General features: G+C 42.5%; 1 protein-coding gene across 1 annotated transcript in view; it reads right to left on the bottom strand.

Annotated features, from left to right (window-relative positions):
- The window catches only part of RHOBTB1 (Rho related BTB domain containing 1), a 155,404-nt gene that overhangs the window by 111,269 nt on the left and 19,196 nt on the right, over positions 1 to 24,939 (bottom strand). Inside the window, exon 2 of the mRNA XM_029609748.1 lies at positions 13,491 to 13,591. The gene's annotated coding sequence lies outside the window, so the exon portion shown is untranslated. The remainder of the gene's footprint in view (positions 1 to 13,490; positions 13,592 to 24,939) is intronic.

The following is a 24,939-nucleotide window of genomic DNA, read 5'->3' as shown; positions in this document are numbered from 1 at the left end:
CCGGCACGCGACTCATCAGGACAGCATACAGTGGCGCTGTCCCAGCCCACCCCCAGCCCTGCCCCTCCCCCAGCATGCCCCTTTGAAGAGGCCCGGCACTTATGCGCATACCAGGCTTTACGCATATCGCCGGGTCTCTTTGAAAATTCACGCGGTGCGCTCAAGGCCCAGCCATGCACATAAAATCCGGCATTTACGCCTGCAGGGTCTTTTAAAATCCGGCCTTTAGTGTTTTTTGAGCTCTGAGAGAGCTCTTCCGTCTTGTCACATTGGGTGAAGTCACTCACTTGTATGGCAGATTACTGTCCTGCTTGGCTACCAACAATGCCTCTATTTCTAATCTATCTTCGCTATGTGTTGGTCAGAAACTTCCCCAGTGCTCATGCTTCTAGCTTTGAGCTTGTATGATCTCAATTGTGGCAGAAATGGGGGGGTTTTTTTGTACCTTTCTCCACCCCAGTCTAGCTCTTAAATATTCTGAGACAGAGGAAGTTCATGAAGATATTGTATACGCAATCCATGCATCTGCAGGCAATGGCCTCAACAATTTACTCATCTGGACATGACTTTTAAATTAAGTTTGTGACTGGAAGATACTACTTGAGCAGCTTACATATTCTCTCTACATTTCAAGTTTGGCTGCCTGCCAAATGGAATATATACATCAGCTAGAGACCACAGACCATCTTTCTCATTGTATTTTCCATGATAAAAAAAAAAAAATCAAGATACAGTATTTGTCATCTATGTAATTTTATTGAGCATAAAAAAGGCAATCATGTTGATTGATCTACAATCTTTTGCTGTTACTTAGCTTTATATATAGAACCATATAAGCACATCACTGTGAAAATTAAGCCTCTATTCCCTTTTTTGTGACAGGCCTATATCTAGAACTAAGCTCACTCAATTATTTCTGTGCAGTAACCTGTAAATATTTTTCCTCTAAATGAAAAGTCAGATCATTTTTGAAACCAAACTTTGGAGTGAATGTAGTTATTATAGGATCATGACTATATCAGCATCAGTTGCCCCAGACAATTCAGTCACCCTTCCTATTGCTTTCATCCATAGTCTAGCATATCACTTGATGAACCACTTATTAAAGAACACTTAGACTGTCAGAAATTGATCCCTGAACTAACGGTTAGATTAAGGTTCCTTCAAAAGGTGCCCATAAGAAGAGGGTTAACTTGTATTATTATTTTGTTTAATTTATTGTTGAAGATTATGAATGCTTTTTGTTATCCACAGTGAATATTGTATAGAGCTGCAGAATGTAAGTGATAATAAATTCATGAATAAAATAAAAAATATTAAGCCTAATACTGATTCAACTGTTTTCTTCAAGGAAAAGGTCCTGATACAGTGTAATACATTGTGCATCAATTGATGAGCAAACAATGGCACATGATACCACTATGAAGACCAAGGTTAGCAGTACAGACTGTGCTTCTGCTTCTCAGGGCAGATGGAGTTTCTTATGCTCTTGACACAAACTAGATATATATTTTTTTTTTCAATATATTTTTATTGGAGAACTCTAAAAAACATTGACAACACAACATTTGAACAAGAGATAACTTAGCTAACACGTCTCCATGAAGTATTGTTTTTCCCACAGACCCCTCGACCCTCCCCCAACCTCCCTCCCACCCCCCCAGTAGAGATTCAAAACGCAATTTCACAAGCTAAACTGATCGCTGATCAAAGGAACATCATTCTCTGGGGACACCACCATTACAACAAAAAAAAAGAGACAGAAATAATATTCCCTAACAGAGGTCCTGATGGAAAAAACATGTATGGTGTCTGGTGGCTATGGGGGCTCTCCACAGTCAACATCCATTATATCCCCGCTCCACCCTATCACGGGAGTGTCAGTGGCGCCAACCGTTGAACAGTTGGGGATAGAGTCCCGTAATAACTGAGCCATATGTCCCTGAATAATCGTTTTTTCTTAGGAGTAAAACGTTTGTACATTGAGCCGTATTCCAGCTGGTATAGCTCAGTCATTTTTGAGGACCATAGATCCCACGATGGTGCTGCAGCTTCCAACCATTTCAACAAAAGGCACTTTTTAGCAATCAGGCAAGCCTTTGCGACAAATGCAGAGTTGTCTATGTTGAGACTGTGGTCACCCACATCGTTATTAAGGATGCAAAAAGAGCATGACCACAGGACTTCAGTTCTGAACACCCCTGAAAGAAATCTCTTGATTTCGTCCCAGAAATGTTGACTATGTGGGCAGTCCCAGAGGTAATGAATAAGGGTGGCTGAAGAGTCCTTACACCGAATGCATGCCGCTGATGGTATCAATCCCATCTGAAACGCCCTGGCCGGCGAAAACACAATCCGATGAAAAATCCTCTGCTGCATTTCCCGGAGTTCCACATTATTGGTAATCAGATTGATAGACACATATGAGTTTTTAAGCATCTGGACCCCCAGATCTTCTTGGCAGTCAGCAGACCAGGCGGAAAGCAGCGAGTCATAAATAGCATATGGTTGGATCATGTTAACAAAAGAATACATACAAGATAATGAGCTTTTGTGCGTTTGAAAACATGTAATCAATGCAGAATAATTAACATTGTCTATTCTCCCTTCCATCCCCGCTAACAGCTTAGCCACAACTGCCCTTAGATAGCCATATAAAAGAAAATGACGAGTGCCAAAACCCAACATATCCTGACATTGAGCAAACGAGTAAATCTGACCTGTGTCCGGGGCTAAAAGAGCACCCAGCGGCCAATTGGAGGATATCTTAAAACTATGATATCGTGGTAGTACAATCATGGATTCCACTGAGGCTCCCCACAAAGGCAATTGGGGGGAAATCACTGGGGACAAGGCCATTCTATGACGAAGAAGTGTCCATACCGCCCTAACGGTTTTTACCAGGGTAAAGCGTACCGGTAATTGCTGGAAACTTGGGGCTGAGGCATGCAGCAAAGCAACCGGGTCCACAGGGGAGCACATTGCTTTAACCAATGCAAAATCTGTATAGTCAGATGTACTGCAGATCCAGTCCCCCAAAAATCTCATATTGGCCGCTATAGCATAAAAAGAGAAATTAGGGAGCCCATATCCCCCAGCACTTTTCGGGGCCATAAGAGTGGAATACGCCAAGCGTGGTTTTTTGCCCCTCCATAGGAACCGCCGGATTTCTGTTTGTAAAAGCCGACGGTCACGCCCTCGAAGAAGGAAAGGCAACATTAAAAATTTATACAATAATTGAGGTGCCACTACCATTTTAAGTACTGCAATGCGTCCCTGTAAGGACAGCGGAAGCGAATTCCAGCCTTTCAATTTAGCAGTCATGTTGTGGATAGTAGGGGGGATATTAAGGAGATACCACTTTTGAGGGTCTGGATGAATAGTGATCCCCAAATATTTAATAGTGGAGGAGGCCCACTTGACAGGAAAATCTGGCCAGCTATTCTTCAGTGATCCTGAGAGATCCAACGCTTCCGTTTTATCGAGATTCAATTTAAACCCAGACAACTGTTGATACTTGGAAAAAATATCTAAAGCCACAGGGAGCGCCGTCCTAGCCTGAGATAATAATAATAAAATGTCATCAGCAAACAACAACGTGAGATAAGTCTGGTCACCCACCGGGATGCCAGTAACCAACGGGGTGGCCTTCAACTGGTGAATTAGGGGTTCCACTGTGAGAATAAATAAAAGAGGGGAGAGCGGGCACCCCTGCCGCGTCCCCCGTTGTAGCTCGAACTCTTCCGAGAGTTCCCCATTAACCAAAATCCGCGCCGTGGGGTTGGAATAGAGAACATTAATATACTCAGAAATTCGTCCAACGAATCCCATTTTGGCAAGGACTAATTTTAAAAAAGGCCAGGCCACTCTATCGAATGCTTTCTCGGCGTCGCATGTGACTAGCAATGGGTCGAGAACAGAAGACTTAGGACTAACTTCCAGTGCAGCCAATACTTTATGGATATTCACTGTGGAACGCCTCCCCATGACAAAACCAACCTGGTCTGGAGAGATCAATAGAGGCATTAAAGCCTTTAGGCGATTAGCCATGATTTTGGAGTAAAGCTTAATGTCCAAATTTAACAACGAGATCGGTCTATAAGAGGAGGGTAGTAGAGGGTTTCTCCCCACCTTTGGCAAAACTACTATAGTGGCAGAGCGCATAGTGGGGGGCATCTGTTGCTGATCTGCCATAGCTTCATAAACCAGGGGTAAAATCTGGCCAAGCTCAACACTCAACGACTTGTAAAAAAGAGAAGTTATCCCATCGGGGCCGGGCGCTTTATGGTTTGGAAGTTCTCTGATGGCTTCGAGAACTTCTTCAACTTCTATCCCACGCTGCAATCGCTGAAGTTGAGGTTCTGTCAGACATGGCAGCGAAAGCTCCTCTAAAAAAGCACTAATATCCCCCTCATTCACTGAGTCCGCTGAATACAGCTGCCGATAATACTCAGAAAATATGTCTGCTATATCCTTAGAAACCGATTTAACCTCTCCCAAAGGTGTACTAAGATTGGCTATAAATTTAGATGAGTCCTGTGCTTTCACTAGTCTCGCCAATAATTTCCCCGCTTTGTTTCCATAATGGAAGAAATTATACTGTCTATGTCTAAGCGTATTAGCCCTAGATATTTTTCTAGAACTGTGCATAAGTGAGGGCTCTTTGTTCCTGCAGCAAGGTCCTTCTTTGTACAGATTTCCCCAACGAGTTTTCAGAATAGGCTGATCCAGTCCTAATTGTACCCTATGGCTTAAAGTGGACTTGTGGTTCTGGTATTCCTATTGATTTGCCTAAGAAAATCAAGACTACAAGTCTATGCAGGCCATGAGATTTTATTTATTTATTTATCGAGTTTTATATACCGTCGTTCGGTTTCGCCATCACAACGGTTTACAAAGTTACGATGTTTAACAGTGTTTCCAAAAGATTCATATGGTTGCTAACATAGAAAATATCATTTTTTATGAACTTGGTTTGTAGGTTAATCTATACATATTACGGATCTGAGTAATAATCTCATCTTGTCTTGGGTCCACCAGTTTGCCTAGTGTTAATAGGAGGGGAATGGTGTTTTAAAGTCATTGGGTGAGTTGGTAGGCTTTGGCAAACATACATGTTTTTAGCTCTTTTTTGAAAGTTTTTAAGTTTTCTTGTGTTCTGAGTTCGATTGGGAGGGTGTTCCAGAGTTTAGGGCTTCCTAGTGAAATTGCTCTCTTTTGAGTTGAGGTGAGTTGTTTAGACCGAACAGGTGGGATCTTTAATAGTCCTTTATTTGCTGATTTTAGTTGTGATGTGGTTCTTGAAGGAAAGTTCCTTGTCAATTATGACTCCAAGGTTGCGTGCATGATTGACCGGAGAGATAGCCACTTTTTGGTTCGTTAGGTTGAGTGGTGGTAGTTGAGGAGCATTGTTCTTTCTATCCAGTATGATTATTTCAGTCTTATCGAAGTTTAGTATGAGTTTCATGTTGGTTAGTAGTTGCTTTATTTTGTTTAGGTAAGTGGCTGTTTTTTTGTAGGTTTCTTCCAATGAGTTGTTTATTGGGATTAATATTTGAATGTCATCTGCATATATGAAGTGGGTCAGATTAAGGTTTGAGAGGAAGTGGCATATCGGAAGCAGATAAATGTTGAAGAGTGTTGCTGAGAGCGGAGCCTTGGGGGACTCCGGTGTCTAGGTTTATTTTTTTTGAAAGGGTGTCATTGATCCACACTTGGTAGGTTCTTTGTGATAGATATGATGTGAACCATTGTAGGGTTTTTTCTTTTGCACCAATTTCTGATAGTCATTCAATCATGATAGAGTGGTTTACCATGTCAAAGGCTGCTGATAGGTCGAGTAGGACTAGAAGGTAGCTGTGGCCATTTTCGAAACCTTTGAGTATGGTGTCATTTAATGATAGTAGTAGTGTCTCCGTGTTCAGTTGTTTCCTGAAGCCAAATTGTGTGGGTAGTAGGATGTAGGGATGTGAATCGTGTCCTCGATCGTCTTAACGATCGATTTCGGCTGGGAGGGGGAGGGAATCGTATTGTTGCCGTTTGGGGGGGTAAAATATCGTGAAAAATCGTGAAAAATCGAAAAATCAAAAAATCGCAAAACCGGCACATTAAAACCCCCTAAAACCCACCCCCGACCCTTTAAATTAAATCCCCCACCCTCCTGAACCCCCCCCAAATGACTTAAATAACCTGCGGGTCCAGCGGCGGTCCGGAACGGCAGCGGTCCGGAACGGGCTCCTGCTCCTGAATCTTGTTGTCTTCAGCCGGCGCCATTTTCCAAAATGGCGCCGAAAAATGGCGGCGGCCATAGACGAACACGATTGGACGGCAGGAGGTCCTTCCGGACCCCCGCTGGACTTTTGGCAAGTCTCGTGGGGGTCAGGAGGCCCCCCACAAGCTGGCCAAAAGTTCCTGGAGGTCCAGCGGGGGTCAGGGAGCGATTTCCCGCCGCGAATCGTTTTCGTACGGAAAATGGCGCCGGCAGGAGATCGACTGCAGGAGGTTGTTCAGCGAGGCGCCGGAACCCTCGCTGAACGACCTCCTGCAGTCGATCTCCTGCCGGCGCCATTTTCCGTACGAAAACGATTCGCGGCGGGAAATCGCTCCCTGACCCCCGCTGGACCTCCAGGAACTTTTGGCCAGCTTGTGGGGGGCCTCCTGACCCCCACGAGACTTGCCAAAAGTCCAGCGGGGGTCCGGAAGGACCTCCTGCCGTCCAATCGTGTTAGTCTATGGCCGCCGCCATTTTTCGGCGCCATTTTGGAAAATGGCGCCGGCTGAAGACAACAAGATTCAGGAGCAGGAGCCCGTTCCGGACCGCTGCCGTTCCGGACCGCCGCTGGACCCGCAGGTTATTTAAGTCATTTGGGGGGGGGGTTCGGGAGGGTGGGGGATTTAATTTAAAGGGTCGGGGGTGGGTTTTAGGGGGTTTTAGTGTGCCGGCTCACGATTCTAACGATTTATAACGATAAATCGTTAGAATCTCTATTGTATTGTGTTCCATAACGGTTTAAGACGATATTAAAATTATCGGACGATAATTTTAATCGTCCTAAAACGATTCACATCCCTAGTAGGATGTTGCTTTCTCCAAGGTGGTCGCTGAGACGGGAGTGGACGATTTTCTCAATGATTTTGGCAATGAAGGGTAAGTTTGATATGGGTTGGTAGTTCAGTGGGTTTTCTGGATCAAGGTTGTTCTTTTTCAGTATGGGTTTGATAATTGCTGATTTTAGGCATTCTGGGTAGTTTCCTTCAGTGAGGGATAGGTTTACGATTTCAGTTAGTGTTTTAGTTATTGATGGTTCAATATTTTTGATCGTCGTTATGGGTGTTTAGCTAGGTTCATTTGTTTCATGATCGTTTGGATTTCCAGTGATGATGCTGTCTCAAAGTTGGGCCCACTTAATGTTTGAAAGTTCTGTATTTTCTGGTCTTGTGAGTTGTTGTTGAGGTTGTTATTTATGAGGTTTTTTATTTTTTCGTTAAAGAATTCTGCAAAGTCGTTACTTGTGATCTTGGATGTTGATGATAACTGGTCATCATTGAATGATTTGGTTAGGCTTTTTACAATATTGAAAAGCATCTTTGGGTTATGTTGGTATTTGTTTATTTTATTTGAGTAGAAGTCTTTTTTGTTTTGTGGATGAGTTTTTTGTATTCTGCTAGTTGTGCTCTATATGCGTTAAGTAGTGTGGTTGTTTTATTGTTGTTCCTCCACATTTTCTCTTTTTTTCTGAGTTCACGTTTGGCTGATCGGATGTTGTCATTGTACCATTGGTTCTGATGTTTTGGGGTTTTTATTGTTTTCTTTATCATGGGGTTTATCTTATTTGCTACTGTTTTAGTGATGGTGAGTCAGGACGAAGTTGCGTTCTCTGCATTTGATAGGTCTATGTTTGTTAGTTCTGTTTGTAAATTTTCTTGAAGTGTTTCGATGCGAACAGGTGGTTGGTATGAGAAGGATTTAGGTGGGTTTTTAATTGTAGTAAACTTACGGTTTGAATATAAATTTGTGTGGATTATAGAGTGGTCCGACTAGGGTATCTTCGTGATCTTTGTTTGGTGGTTAGTCCATGTGTCAGTATTTATGAAGACGAGGTCAAGTGTGTGACCTGCTTTGTGCGTTGGGCCACTGATGATTTGACTAAGGCCTAGTGATGAGAGTGTGTCAATGATTGAGGAACATGTGGAGGAATGGGAGATGGTATCGATATGTATGTTGAATTCACCTAAGATGATTATGGGTTTGTTGATAGTTATTTTGGTCAAGAAGAATTCAATAAGTGGTGAGCAGTTCTGATCCAGAGTATTGGGGGGGGGGGGGGGGGCAGTATATCAGACAGATTTGTAGTTTTGGTGAGTCAAATAGTGCAATTTCCAGTGGGGTGTAGTTGTTAGTTGGGAGTAATTTCATCTGTAGGTTTTTTTTGATGAGTAGCATTAGGCCTCCGCCTTTTTTTTTGGTCTTTTTTTTTTTGTTTTTTGATAAAACCAGGACTGGATCAACCTGTCTTGAAAATCTGGAGCCGGTTGACAAACTTAAGGGCAGTTTTTTAAAGCCCTGCGCATGTAAATCCCGGCCTTTACGTGCGTGCTGGGCGAATCTTCCAAGAGACCCAGCCACGTGCATAAAGGCCGGGACGCGCTCAAGTGCTGGGCCTCTTAGAAGGGGCGGGCCGGGACAGCACCATTGTTCGCTCTGCTGGTGCTCGCAAATTACTTCAGGTCGGACCCTGAAGTAACTTGTAAAAAAAAAAAAAGAGATTTAAAATGGGTTTTTAGAGGGTGGGGAGGAGAGGGGAAGGGAGGTTAGGGTAGGGGGTAGGAAAGTTCCCTCCCAGTCTGCTCCTAAATTGGAATGGACTGGGAGGGAACTGGGAAAGCCACGCGGATATAGCAAAAATGTACACCCCCCCCTTTGCGCGCGCCACCCTCGATTTTGTAACATGCGTGCACTGTGGGACTGGCCTCTCTCAAGCATTGCTCAGCCTTAGCAGCCTATCGGACCCATCACCATTTATTTATTTAAATATTGTTAACTTGCTTTATCATAATGCATTCAAAGTAAGATATAGCAGTTATTAACAACCAGTAAAGCTGCAGGAGTGGGGCGACAGAATTGGGAGTGCTGTAGAATTGCCGCTGGCCCACCCTTGTGCCTTTCCTGGGGAGGTTACAACAAGACACTACTGCTAAGATTGAGCAACACTTAAGAGTGAGGGCCACCCCTTGGGACAGGCTAGGATAAGGACAAGATAAATCTGACCCTGGTGGCAGCATTTTTTTTTTTGACAAAACATTTACTGGAGAAGAGCTCCAGAAAGCTCTAGCTGAATTAAAGGCCTGCCTAGCAGAGGGTCACTGCGATCAGATACTGCACATAAGGTTATAAGAAAGCCCTGGAAAGTAGAAGGAAAAGCTAAATGGAATGTTATGTTGTGAATCTCCATCATGAACCATTGATAAGACAATACTTCAAGGTGCAAGCATTTATTCACCACCTGTCTTCTGGTTTTATTCCTGGTGCCCAGCTGAGCGCATGTAAAAAAAAAGTACCGCCGAGTTATGAAGACGCCAGTTATGGTAGTTAACTATATGAAATGACTCCGATACTGAGACTGAAGGCTGTCTTGCTTTGGACAGAGAGCTAAAAGAGCTACATACCCCTCTCCCAGGCTCTCATTGGTGCAGCAAAACAAGGAAGGTGAAACTGCTGCTTGACTCAGAACGAAAAACAAGATGCCAAACCTTTTTCATTCCTGCTAGCAAATATAACAGGTGCATCACAGAGGCCTTCATTTTTGTAGGTCTCAGACCATGATGATAAATCCAAAGTAATGTGAGGTTTTTACAGACTCATTTGAAAGAAACTATTTACTCTAGCTGCGCCTACATTTTATTTATTTATTTAACAACTTACTACATATTTGTTGAGGAAGCATGTCATATGATGGATTTTACTGATGTAATCTATGATTACATAAATTTGTATACCAACCTGGGAGATGGGGGGGGGGGGGGGGGGGACAGTGGTTCTGGGGTGCTGCTGCACTGGGTCCCAGCTGTGAAAGAGGCCCTGCTGGGCCTGCTGCAATAGCCAGCTCATATGCAGGGTCCCTGGCAGGACAGAGAAGTAGGCAGGAAGAGCATCATAATCAGGCTCTCTCGCCTCCGTCACCTTCTCTCATTTCCTGTGGCTCAGACAGGCGACCTGAGGCCAGAGAAAGACCTGCTGAACTGCTGTTGGCCTGCCTCCCACAGCTGAAACCTCTGCTCGATAGGGTTTCTTCCTGTTCCCAAACTGCTCTAGTGCCGTAACTCAGTGCCCCATGCCTCTTGAAATGCAATGCTGAAACCTATCCCTGTCCATTGATACAGCAGAAAAAATATTCAATCTCACTCTTGTATACTGAGCAATAAGGACAAAGGATGCAACCATCAAATGAGTACAGGAACATCTCCCAGCTGGCCAAGTCATTCCTAATTTCCCTTGTTACTTTGATGACGTAATATCGTTGCGGACCATCCAGATGACCTGCTGCAGGACAGGAAGGATCATCTGCAAGGAGCAGTCAGAGCTGTCTGTGGGTTGTTTTGCCATCTATCACCCCACCCAAGTGAAGGAGGTACTTGGCCCATCCCTCTGCCCAGAAAAGGAGGCCCGTTTTGTAGGAGTGTATTTATTTGACATGTTTGTTTTAGTTTGGTATTGCAATCTGATTTACTCCCTAAGGAGAGTAAGGAATGGGACAGATTGCATCAAGGACTATTACATTATTTTGAATGTATTTTATTTGAATTGTACTTAAATTGGAGTGAACCACTTTGGGTTTCATATTTTGGGGAAAGGATGGTATAGAAGTGCATAATGTGAAGTATGTGTCTGCAGGAGGTAAGAGTACGGGGAGGGGTGTGGGAGAGCCCTGGGTGGAAGCAGAGCGGGTGAAGGCAGGGGGAGAAACCTGTGAGAAAAATGCACTGGGCGGGAGGCAGATAGAAGAGCACTCTGGGGTGGGGAGGAGGAGGAGAGAGGTAAAAAGCACAGGGCTGGAGAAGTGTGAAAGCACTTGGGAGGAAAGAGGAAAGCCCTGGGTAAGGGAGGACAGTGTTAAGAAACTGAGCAGGGGAGAAAGGATTTGAGAAGTGAGAGCGGGGGGGGGGGGGGATGACGTGGAGTGAGTGCACTGTATAGGAGGGGAGTGTGGACAGAAGATATTGGTGACAGGGGTGAAGTCACTGGATGGGAGCTGGGGGATTAGTCGAGGTGGCAAGAGAGAAGAAAGAGTACTTGGTGCAGGAAATTTGGCAGGAGAGAGGAGCGGCCAGGCCTGGGGGAAGAGGGATGAGAGCACTGGAAGGAGAGAGGAATGACAGCAAATAAATGGTTACTACACAACAAACTTAGCTTAAATTTATGAAAAACTGAGTCTAGGAAATCCTTGTTTCAATAACATCCCAGAATTCATTTCTATCAGCAACATCACAATATAAGTCCGTAACCTTGGCATCATCCTTGATCCAAAATTAGATCTATCCACACACATCAAAGCAGTACTCAAAACATCTTTTTACAAACTTTGCCTCCTCAAACACATAAAACCGTTACTTGATTCAAATCATTTTTGCACAATACTTCAGTCTCTAATCCTTACCGGCCTAGACTACTGCAACTCTCTTTACCTAGGCCTTCCCCAATCTACTACCTGCCACTTCAGCTGTTACAAAACTCAGCAGCACATCTCCTTACCAACAGCAGGTCTTACAAACATATATCGCCTATACACTGGCTTCCTATAAAATGGCGCATCCTTTATAAAATTCTAACAATCAGTCACAGCTTCATCTACAATAACAACTCTACCTGGTTATCCACATCACTTCACGTATACAGCCCTTGTACAAATCTCAGATCAAAGAATCAGCTCCTCCTGCAGATTCCATCCCCAAAATCAACAAGACTAACTATTAACAGAGAGCGAACATTTTCATTTGCAGGCCCTATCCAGTGGAACACTTTACTGCCCAAGCAAAGACTAACTGCCAGTAAAAAGGATTTCAAAAAAGCCTTAAAACATTATCTTTTCTTACAAGCCTTCCCAGACCTTTGTGTACCATAACCACTCCTCTATTTCTCCCTTACTGTTTCCATATGCTAATGCTTCACAACTGGTTGTTATTTTTTCTTAATTATTTTTACCATTATTTTATTTTTTATGTTTTCATTAGTTTTAGTTTCTTGTTCTTATCATATAATGTATGTTTTTAGTTTGTAACCCGCCCCGAGCTTTGGAGGGTGCGGGAAATAAATATTTTAAAATAAATAAAATAAATAAATACTGGGAATGGGCGTGGGTGAGGGAAGGGGAAGGGAGTGTATGTTTGTGTTGAGAAAATGAAAACTTGCCCCAGGGCAAAAATGATCATTGCTCTGCCACTGCTGGGCGTTTATGTAGGATTCCTTATACCTTACCTTCCTTAGCACCACTGCATGCAAAGATAATTATAGAATTTACTTTTTCTCTGAGGTGAAATTGCTAAGAGAATATTGTAAAATATTTATTCTAGAAAATGGAACTTTTTAGACTGGTGGTTATCAGCCTGGTACTTGAGACCTGTTCGAGCAGTCTGGTTTTCAGAATATCAATACCGAGCCTGAATATTGCTGAGATGGGGTGGGGTTGACCCTGCTATGCTGGTTTGACAATGCCAAGTGTTTGGCACAGCCCCAGAAGTTAAAAATGCAATGTGCTGAGAGGGCACGTGCAATTTAACTTCTGGTACTGTGGAATTAGTACATAGCACAGTAAGAACCGAGATCAGTACTATGTGATGTAACTATTTAGCCTTTGTGGGTGCACTAACTTTTAATGTGCCCACATATTCACTAGAGCAGCTAGCGGTGCTCCATGATAATGGGCTTAGTAAACAGCATTTACTGTGCAAGTCAAACAAAGCACATTTATAGTACATAAGCCCCCAGTGTTTGAAGTATTATGGTTCTTGACCAATATTCTTCAATTATGTTAAATGTTTTCTTGTTAATTCTTTCAGTCTATTTGCAAGGCTGTAAAAGGCAAACTAGCAAATAAACATTAGTGCCAGGCCAGCAAATAATCCAGATCTGACCCTCTCTCTTCAAGAGGGTTTGCTAATTGATACTGGATTATGTAAAGTGAACTACTCCTCCCCTCATCCCCACCACCACTAATGATTTGCAGGAGATCATCTGTACAGTTCTGCTTGAAACTCATCATAGACTCTACAACAGAAAAATGTAATCCAGAAACTCGCCGTTAGCTATCATTTTTCTATAATGAAGAGGAAAAGAAGGGAAATTTGTTCTCAATATGACTGTCCATTAGAAAAAACAAACACAAAAATGTCTTAAAATCACAGAGAAACATTGAAGGATACCAAAGTGAGCGAGAAGCACAGAAGAAATTATTAAGAAAAAAAAAAAAAGAAATTGAGAACCAGCTGCTACTCACCATACCAAAGCCGTAAAAAGTGTGCAACTCCATTCTGATGGTCAATGCTCAAACACTGGCGTTATGGAGAACTGTTCATGTACTTCTCAGTAGTGGATATCCTGGGAAAAAAAGTACACAGTGGGTGAACTACGATATACCTTCTACCATAGCCATACTATAAAAGTTTTTCAGCATTCAAATGCTAATGGAATATTAATAACTAAACTTATAATATCCCTATAGATTACTAATGTTAAAAATATAGCACATTGCTATATATTCATTTGATCTTCCCAATATGCATTAAAATGAATTTCAATACACTGACAGGGTTATTTATCAAAATGCATTATGGTGTTATCATGGGCGTTAGGGCCCTAACACCCGTGATAATGCTAGCAATATTTATCACAACACGCGGCGTAAATGCAAACTTTTTGAGGTGGCACACATAATAGTTAACTCTTTGTACGAGGTGAGGTTTTGGTGGTGGTCTAGGGTTTTGGGGCCAATTTTACACGTACAGTGAGATGTACGAACAGCACAGTACACCTCAGTGAAGATTTGACGTGATTTGGAGTGAGGAAAGTCACACAAGGATGTTCTCTTGCCCTAGCTTGATGGACTCTCTACCACGGTACTATCAAACTAGGGCGAGAGAACACTGTAGAAATCTCATCCTTGTATGACTTTCCTCACTCCAAATCACTTCAAATCTTCACTGAGGTGTACTGAGCTGTTCATACGTCTCACTGTTCATTTAAAACTGGCTCCAAAACCCTAGACCACCATCAAAACCTCACCTGGAGTTACAAGCTGGCCTTTCTATAGTGGTATAAAGAGTTGACTATTATGTGTGCCACCTCAGAGGCTCTCCTCTCTCACTCAGCACGTCACTACTTGCAGAGTGCACATATCATGGGGTGCAATAACTTTAACGTACCTATGCAAAGTTCTAATATAGCGCATGGAGTGGTAACTCTTAAATTATCATAGCCACACCCTTTTCCTTATTGCAGGCATTATTCATGCAAAAATTATCGCATTTTGATGAATCTAGGCCTTAGTCCTTTTAGTCAAGATGGTGACTTTAATGAGGTGTTTGAGGGTAATTTTTAAACTCCCGCATTGTAGTAAAGTCTGCTTGTACATTATTCATGCAAACTTTACTGAGCATTTTCATGGTGAACTTGTGTGCATAAGTTTGCGTTGAAAATTCTGGAGTAATTGGCCAAGTATTATCTCTGTTTAGTTTGTTTTAATGTCTCAATTATAATGTTTTAGTTCATGTGCATGTTAATATTAGATTTCTTATTGTAATATATAGTTTGTTCCCCACCTAGGCAGGATATAAATGTGGAAATAAAGTAAACACACACCCACACATTCATTTGTGTACACATTTGTGCACAATGGAGATCATTTTCAAAAGGATCTATACAGGTAAAACTGGGTTTTACATGTATAAATTGGCTTTTGAAAAACTGCAACATTTTATGCATGGAACTCCTTAGAAAATTCACTCCATAGGGCTGAATTTTCAAAGGTTTTAGGAACGTAAATGGGTTTTTGAAAATTGCTACAATATAATGCTACTTCTATGCAAAGAAATCTTTTTGAAAAGAAAATGTAGTGTGCATAAATTCTGACTCCTCCCCCAACTCCACCCCCCTGAATACCTCGGCTCAACGTGCATAAAAGTATGTGCAAAACCGGGTTACATGCATCCTTTTACACTCACTGAGCCCGGACCAATTTTGGAACAGCCTTTTACAATTTTGGGTGCATAAATTGCTTTGAAAATTACCCCCCTTTATCTTTAGACTTTAATAAAACAAATACATTTAACTTGCAAGTGCTGTCTTAAGTTAATGTAGGTAAGAGCCAGTTGGTGGTTTATGCTTTGCATAAGATGTTTTTTTTCAAGATCATACCCTTGGAAGTGGCACCTTTCCAAGATTTCCACTACCGACCTTGTAGAATTGTGTGACTTTTCTTCTTTGATGGCTCACATTACAAATGCAGACACTTTCTAGAAAGCAGGCTTTTTATTTTTATTTATGCAAATAAATAGCAAGTACTGTCTAGTGGAGGGAGGGGGGAGGGAGAAAAATCGATAGCTCTGCGCTTTGCTGGCCGCGGTTACACAGAGCCAGCCCATTGGCTCCCCTCACACTGCAGGCTGCTCCGTGCGCTCTCAGAAGCTGCAGGAACCATGTAAGTTTGATCACTGTTGTAACATAAATTGTACTTGTATTTTGTATGGTATCTGAGAGATATGACAGGGCTGTCAGCACCAGTGTCCAACCATGTGAAAAAGGAAGTTATGGCACTTTTCCTGGTATCCCAAATAATAATTGAATAAAAGATCCTGAAAAGGAGGTGTTTCTTCTGGAATGCTGGTTGGAATCTTCCCTATTCCAGTCAGTAACCTTTACTTCATATGCACTATTTGCGTTCTTGCATAGGCTCCATGATCTTCTTTTCACTATGCACACAGGGCTTGATATTCAGCTGGCTATGGCCTGGATTTTCTAATACTGCACCCGCTATTGAATCCCTCGGTAATGAGGGGGTGGGCCTGCGAAAGCCGGCAGCGATCGCACTACCACAGTGTTATCACTGCCAGCTTTCGCACCCAATAGCGCCACCATGAAAGGTGGTATTATTGGGCACGCTACTGGCGGCGATAACAAGTCTTACCTTATCGCTGCCAGCGAAGTTTCCACTGCGTCCGCCCCGACTCCTCCTCTTCCGGTCCTGACACCGCCCCGACTCCACCCCTATCTAGCTATCGCATGCAAAAAGGGATAGAAAATGACCCCTATATCTGGCTAAATTACAAGGGATATTCAGAGGCTTGGCTATGCCGCTGAACATCCAAATGGCAGATGAAATTTAATGTGGACAAGTGCAAGGTGTTGCATATAGGGAAAAATAACCCTTGCTGTAGCTACACGATGTTAGGTTCCATATTAGGAGCTACCACCCAAGAAAAAGATCTAGGCATCATAGTGGATAATACTTTGAAATCGTCGGTTCAGTGTGCTGCAGCAGTCAAAAAAAGCAAACAGAATCTTAGGAATTATTAGGAAGGGAATGGTTAATAAAACGGAAAATGTCATAATGCCTCTATAATCACTCCATGGTGAGACCGCACCTTGAATACTGTGTACAATTCTGATCGCCGTATCTCAAAAAAGATATAATTGCGATGGAGAAAGTACAGAGAAGGGTAACCAAAATGATAAAGGAAATGGAGCAGCTCCCCTATGAGGAAAGGCTAAAGAAGTTGGGGCTGTTCAGCTTGGAGAAGTGACGGCTGAAGGGGGATATGATAGAGGTCTTTAAGATCATGAGAGGTCTTGAACTAGTAGATGTGAATCTGTTATTTACACTTTCAGATAATAGAAGGACCAGGGGGCATTCCATGAAATTAGCAAGTAGCACATTTAAGACTAATCGGAGAAAATTCTTTTTCACTCAACGCACAATTTGTTGCCAGAGGACTTGGTTAGTGCAGTTAGTGTAGCTGGGTTCAAAAAAGGTTTGGATAAGTTCTTGCAGGAGAAGTCCATTAACTGCTATTAATCAAGTTTACTTAGGGAATAGCCACTGCTATTATTGGCATTAGTAGCATGGGATCTTCTTGGCTTTTGGGTATTTGCCACGTTCTTGTGACCTGGTTTGGCTTCTGTTGGAAACAGGATGCTGGGCTTGATGGACTCTAGGTCTGACCCAGCATGGCAATTTCTTATATTCTTAATATCCATGCACAAATCACTACTTAGCCAGATCTATTTTATTCTCCATTCCTTTCCTAATAATTCCTAGCATTCTATTTGCTGTCTTGGCCGCTGCCACACACTGAGCAGAGGATTTCAACATATTCATGATGATATCTAGATCCTTTTCCTGGGTGGTGACTTCCAATGTGAAACCTTGCATTATGTAGCTATAATTTGGGTTGTTCTTCCCTATGTGCATCATTTTGCACTTGTCCACATTAAATTTCATCTGCCATTTGGATGCCCAGTCTCCCAGTCTCGCAAGGTCCTCTTGCCATTTATCACAATCCTCATATGATTTAACAATTTTGAATAATTTTGGATCATTAGTCAATTTGATTGCCTCATTCCTTGTTCCCATCTCTAGGTCATGTATAAATATGTTAAAAAATAGCAGTCCCATTACAGATCCCTGGGGCATGCCACTATCACATTTCTCCTTTGAAAAAGTTGACCATTTAGACCTACTCTCTGTTTTCTAATTTTTTCTAATATTTTAGTTATTGGATTTTAAACAAATCAAATATTAAACATTTGGAAAAAATGGTATAATGCAAATTACAACTGTAATAAGAGTAAAACATGACTAAAGAAATTAAGAAAACATTACAAATTTGCATAAGCTACTTTAGACCCCAATAAGCAGAGAGGTGGGGACAGAAAAAGCTGTGGGACAAGGCTTACAAAAGTAATATAAAAGTAGAAAAACAAAAAAGGACAAGGTATGAGAAGAACACTACCCACAAAAACTAATACACGTTGACAGGCAGTTTAAGAAGCAGCACTGCATCTAGCACGTAGATATCTCTCAACTGAAATGGATCATAAAAAAGAAACCTAGAAGCAACAGGAGTTATAGCACATTTGTAAGGATGACAGATGACACACGAAGCTCCAAGGGAAAACTCTCTCCGCATTTTTTTTTTTTTAAACACAGAATACCCCACCTCAATTAAACATGCAGAATACAAGACTTACCCTCACTGAATTCAAAGAGTGTAAACTATAAATTCAGAGATTATAACCTATAACCAGAAACCTCAAACTGCAAAAAGCCAGACTCTGTATGCAATGCAGAATCAGAAACATCACCAGTCCTCATAAATCAGTCCTCAAACAATAAAATCAAGGAATATAAATCAATCATATTAGTAAAACCATACTTCTAAAAAGAATATTTCCAATAATCTAAGGAAAAGAATAACATCCAATAATTAAGAGCTCATACTAAATTTAAAAAATGTCCGTAAACAAATTATTTCAAAATGGCAGACACAGACATCCAATAAGTAAAACTAATAAGGATGGAAGATTTGCCACTCTCCATACCTGAAAACATTTTATTTCCAGTCATCCTGAGTTAGACATGGATTATTGAGGCAGCACAAATTTTCTTCACACACACACACACACACACAGACCCAGGCAGGCTCCCATTCACATTCCCCCCCCCCCCCCCGAAGTCAGGCTCCCATTCATATTAAACACCCCCCACCCCGATGTCAGGCTCCCATTCATATTAACCTCCCTCTGCCCAGGTCAGGCTCCCATTCATTCTCACACACACCACTGGGAGCCATTCTGCTGCTCCTCCTCGTGTACCAGCCCTTGCACTAATCAAACCATGCGAGCCTAGCACTTCCTCTATGCTGATCTCATTCAGCGCGAGATCAGCATAGAAAACGTGCAAGCTGCACGTGTTTTGAACAGCGTATGCCAGCACTGAGAAGGAGCTCCTCCACCTTTCTTCGGCCACCGGTGGGATAGAGTCCACTGACAGCCTCGGAGGCTTTTGTCTCTTCTGGGCCACTGGTGGAATAGAGTTCACCGGCGGCTTCGCAGGCCTCCTCTTCTTACAGGCCGCTGATGGGATGGGGCCTACCGGCGGTCTTATGGGCCTCTTCCTCTTCCGGGCCACGGTGGGATAGAGTCCACCAGCGGCCTCACAGACTGCTTCTTCTGCCACTCCTCCGGGTGTGCCGCCCTATGTAATTGAACGGTATGCATACCCGGTAGTGCCTGGCTTGGGTTTCATAGCCAAAAACTTTCTCCTACATCCAAATTTTCTGTCCTTTAAATAAATTATCCTTATAACAAAAATAGAGATGAAATATCTTGAAAAAAAAGTGACAAGAAATGTAGTTCATTTAGTCACATTTTCATCTCCAGAGTTCTCCAGAAAATCAGATAAATCAATAGGAACATCCATTGAAACACCCCAAGGGCTTTCTTAGAAATAGGCAAATACATTTTCCCAATAGGAGTTAAAGAAGTTTCTGGAATTTGTGAAACCTCCTTTAAATAAGACCTAAATAGCTCGGAGGTCGAGATAAGTGGTACAGGAGGAAAATTAAGTACTCTCAAATTCAAAGATTTAAGAGAGTTCTCCATATTTTCAGTCCTCCAAGACGACATAGATAGATCTTTGATTATATTGCCCTGAACTTCAACTACAGAAGTTTCTACATTGGAAAGCTTCTCACAAAGAGAAATCGTTGCTTTTGGGATTGAGGTTTAGCGTGCAAATCAACAGTCAGTAAAACAAGCAAAGAAAACTGATTTTTCAATAATCATTACATTCCATATACTCTCCAAGGTAATTTGAGCAGGCTTCTCGAAGGAAGTTCTAGCCTTGAGACCAGAAAGAATAATCAGTAATTTCAGGCAACAATGTCCTGGGACTTACATCAACATTTTCAGCTGTCGATGTTGACTGCAAACAAATTGTCTCTGTGTTCTCTAGCGGCTCCCAGGAACTATGACCCTCTCTCATCCCACTTCCCTGACTGACAGAGGCACCAGGTCTCTCTGTATACCCCGGCCTATCCCCCACAAGAAAGGCTGTGCCACCAGGAGCCCATGGCATGGATCGACAGTCAGGGCTGAGCAACACGACACTCGCCAATGGGCTGACTACCCCATTTCCAGCCAAGTCGGACACCTTTGTGGAAGGAGGGGTAAGTACATGTTCTGACACGATGGTCTTGTGGAGGGTAGCAGATGTCATGGATAGCTAACCCTTCCAAACGGCTCCTTTCCTTTCTCCCACAGGAACAAGGGAAAAGATTTAAACAAAGATTAAAAAGGGGGGAAAAAACCGGAAAAGTCAGAGGAGCTCGGGTGAACACATCTGCTTAGGCGATGCCATCTTAGTTCACCCTGTTTTCTATTTTTTTTTTTTTTTTTTTTTAAGTTCTCAGTCCACAATAGAATATTGCCTTCTGTCCCATCATCACACTTTATTTCCTTCAGAGTCTCTCATGAGGGACTTTTTCAAACACTTTCTGGAAACCCAGATACACTATATCAACTGGATCACCTTTAGCCACATGTTATTCGCTCCTTCATAAAAATGTAGCAGGTCGGTGAGGCAAGACTTCCCTTGGCTAAATCCATTTTGGCTTTGTCCCATTAAACTAATGTCTATCTATCCTTGTGAATATGGGCAAGTCATGTCACCCTCCATTGCCTCAGTTGCAAACTTGGGGCCTCGTTTACTAAGCATTTTTCCTATAGACACAGAACGGAAGAAAAGTCTTAGTGAATCGGGCCCTTAGATTGTGCGCCCACTGAATACAATCCACAGCCTGTAAAGCAGAATACAAATCAAATAAACACATGTATATGTTCAGTCATTTTGCTCTGTTTAAAACAGTTTCAACCATTTTTCCCAGCACTGATGTCAGGCTCATGGGTCTGCAGTTTCCTGGATCACCCCTAGACCTCCTACACCTTCTTCCTCCCCCAACTCTCTTGCACCCTGAACCTCTTCCTTGGCTTTCCCACCCTTCTCTGGCTTTCAGCTGCATCTAAGTCCTTTATCTTTTATCGCCCCCCTCTCAGTGAACCAAAGTCTTCCATCTTTTCCCTTCAGTCTCCCCCCCCCCCCACTTTGCAGTGTGTGTTTCTCCTTCTTAGTCTGTCGTCTTCATTTCTCTTCCCGATGCGTTTCTGAACCCTCCCCAGACCTTGCACAGAAGTACTATAGATATTAAGATGCAGTAAATACAAGTGAACATTATACATAGTCTGTTATGATACGTCTGTGCTTTTTTTGTGTGGCTCGTTTATATTCAGATATGTGTGGGAAGTGCAAGATGGCAACTGGAACTCGCTGTATAATTTTATGCTGTGTTTTAAATTATTTGATTTTTAGGATGATGTGCTATCTATTTTGCAAGATATTGTTGCTTTACATCTTCCAGTTTTCAGTGACGTGTTATTATCGGGGGGTCTATGGAATGGTTAAGCCCAGTTTCTACAGGTTTTCCAAATTTGCTCAAGATGCTGCTTTAATGACTATATTTTGTATTCCTATTGAATTATGGTACCAATTTATGATTGACAGGATGCAGATTGAAGATTAGATGCTATTTTTATGCACAAAATGCCTACTAAAGACCATTGTACTGCTTGGAATTTGTTGTGTACGCTTACTGGATTCCTTTAAAAAGTTGAAGCAGACCAGGTTTTCCGTATTTAGCCTGATGGCTGAGCGTGCATGGGCATGACTGGATGTCTTGTGTCTTTAATGTGCTGACTGCTCAGCATTAGTGTTCATCTGAAAATAAGTTCCATCAGGTTGTGTTTTATGACTTGTTTTGTTCTTTTTGATCATTAAGTGCATTTCTGATGTGAAAAAAAAAAAAAGTGATGGCTGGACTACTACAAGGACAGTGAGTGCATGGTGCTTAAACAGTCCTGGGGTATAAAATCTCTTAAATCCTGCTGTCGCAGGCTCCAGGTTTTTGACCACACTTTTGGATCTCTGTTCAACTCCAAGGCTGACTAATTCAAGGCTCCAGAAAATACAATTAGGGCATGATCCCTTCCTTGTGCTCTCACCTAGCAGTGCTGCTACCCGAAAATCATCCTGCATTTTGTCAATGGGTTCAGACACAGCTATGGGCCAGACTAAGGTTTTTCTCCCATTCTGTGTAGATTTAAAAAAAAAAAAAAAAAAAAAAAAAAGAGTTTGTGAATCAGGCTCTATTTGCCATTTGTTACAAAAATAATCACAGTTTAGTGCAGGAATTGAATTATGGTACGCAAATGGAAAGAGAGAGAGAGAGAGAGAGAGAGAAACAGTTTGTGGGGGCAGGGGGGAAGAGATTTCCACCCACAAGGGGTGATCACATGGTTAACATCCTTGTATGCAGAGAAATGAATTCTTATATTTAATAGATGGGGAGCAGCCAGCATACTGCTTCTTTGCCAAAATTAGCAATAGAACAGTACTGCAGGAAACAAGCCACAGACCTTTCACATCTTTATTTCAACATGCCCCTTAAAGGGCCCTAAGCGCCAAGCATTTTCCCCACAGATACAAAATGGGAGAAAACCTTTAGTGCATCTTGCCTTAATGGACAAGACAGTTATTTTTCACACTGCTCACCAAGAATATCTGTCATATGTATATAGTATCTCTCAAAAGATTAAAGCAGTGTCTGCCAAGTCTCCGAATAACTATTATACAACTGGAGGTTGCAGAGCTGTAATTTGTGCCACTAGGATGTAAATCTCAGCACACTGGTTTGGCACAGATAAGCAGGAACTACTTTTTGAAGACATTATGCTTTTTAACCCTATGATTTTGGGCTAGTGACAAGGACAATAAACAAAAAAAAACACTTCCCTGCTATGCTTTCAGGTAGGGAATGAGGGGTAATTTGGATTAAGTTTGAATCCCTCTGAACTGGGGGCTCGAATCAAGTACAGCCGACTTTGCCCCAATGCAGATCTTAAACTCCTGTAACCCAGTTCACCAAACTTGGAAGGTGGCAGACCTCACGCGTCACCTAGATAGCATTGTAGAGAGTGCTGGGAAGAGCCATCTGTCATGGCTACCAATGACATAGGAAAGTGCAAGAGGGAGGCTACACTTTAGGCTTCGAGATTGTAAACGAAAATCCAGAATCCACAGGGTAGCATTCTTGAAAATGCTCCCACTTCCATGCACAGGATCCCAGCAGCGGGCCGAACTACATGTTTCATCTGGGTGAAGGCATATCTCACTTTATACTCGGCCAGGATACCATGTTCAGAAAGATTTAAAGAAAATGAAGGAATCTGCAGCCGATGTACTAAAGCCCTTTAACCATTACTGTGCATGGTAACTGGCACCTTATGCACCTATCCCTTACCCTGGCTCAGAAATTGCAAGGAATGCATTTACCACAGCCATCTATGCCAATATGGAAGTGGGCACGATAATGAAGGAAAATCAACGGCGTCTGCATTCACCCCCGCTGCGCTAAACTGTGGCGAGAGGTGCAGTATTTACAAAATGACTTTATAAGTTAGGGAAAAAAAAAAATCTTGCCACTGATACAGCATGAACAAAGTCAGTTCAGAAGAGTGGGGACCATTTGTTTCCTAACCTGGTGATGCCCCGGCTGCAGTAGCAGCAGAAGTAAAAGGGAGGAAGGAGAGCAAGAAAGAAAGACAGACAGGAAAGGGGAGGACGTATGAGAGGATAAATTCAAGAAAACATGGAGCAAGCACAGAGGATTTCTGTGGGAGAAGGGGCTAAAGAGTTGAATTGGAGATGTGGATGGGCCATAAGGTCTTTATTCTCTGTCAGATTCTAGGAGTAGGGCCATGCATTTCTTTTGGAATAAAATGGGAAATTCTAACAACATTTCTCATTTCAATTCATTTTTAAAATGAAGTTTCATTCGTTTAAAACATTTGCACCACAACCCCCCAAAAAACCCCCAAAAAACCCACACCCCTTACCATACTAGCCTTTCACAGAGAAGGTGCGATCCCTGGTCGAATCTTAGAAATGGCACCTGCAGACAGAGGCTGGTCCCTTGCTAATTTATTCTGTACAAAATAGCACTGGCCAGGCCCAGACCCGGGACATCCCCTCCGGGATATCTTAAGTCTGGGCCCCTGCCCTTTGCTGAAAGATTAAGGTAAGAAGATTCAAAGGGGTATAGAGAAATAGGAGGGAAGGTTCGCTAAGGTCTTTTCCTTCTCCGATGGGGCCTGACATTTTTTTGGTTTTGTTTCTCCTTTCATTTTTTTTTTTTTTTTTTTAAATAAATTTAAAAAAACCCATAAAACAGAATGAGAAGAGGGCATGCGATGCCTAATAAAAGTGAGGGGGTGTGAAAAGAGGAGAGGGAGAAAGAAACTGAGACAGCGAGGGAGAGAAAGGAGCGGCCTCAGCAAGGAGTACATCTAGAAAGTCCACCCGGGCAGCGCCGAGCTTGGGGTTCCAGCCCATACATTTCTGACCCAGGACCAGCTTCAGCCTCTCTCCTGTGACCCTAGAACTGGTTTCTTCCTTTGCTCTTCGTAAGCACAGCCAAGCCAGTAGGCGAGAGCTCCTGTGGAAGGCTCTGTGCCTCCTCCGCAGCTGGCAGGAACACTTCCCAAGCAGGTGATGACCTTGGCTCTCTCCTCTGCCAGCATGGACTTATTAATAGACTCTTTCCCTGTCCATAGTGAGTGGTGTTGCAGGACCAGATCATGGGGCAGATCTGGCTGATATCACCTTAGGTACTCAGATAATTTATTTTATTTATTTAAGAATTTTTTTTATACCGATATTAGTCAAAACATCATATCGGTTTACAGTGGAACAAAAGAATGGAAAATACATTGAACAGGGAGGGGGAGAGGGGATACATAGAACCAATAGGAAGCATGGAAGGATCAAAAACGGGCAC

Source organism: Rhinatrema bivittatum, chromosome 7 (genome assembly GCF_901001135.1).
Source record: "Rhinatrema bivittatum chromosome 7, aRhiBiv1.1, whole genome shotgun sequence".
Classification (NCBI taxonomy): Eukaryota; Metazoa; Chordata; class Amphibia; order Gymnophiona; family Rhinatrematidae; genus Rhinatrema; species Rhinatrema bivittatum.
This window is presented reverse-complemented; position numbering and strand designations above follow the sequence as displayed.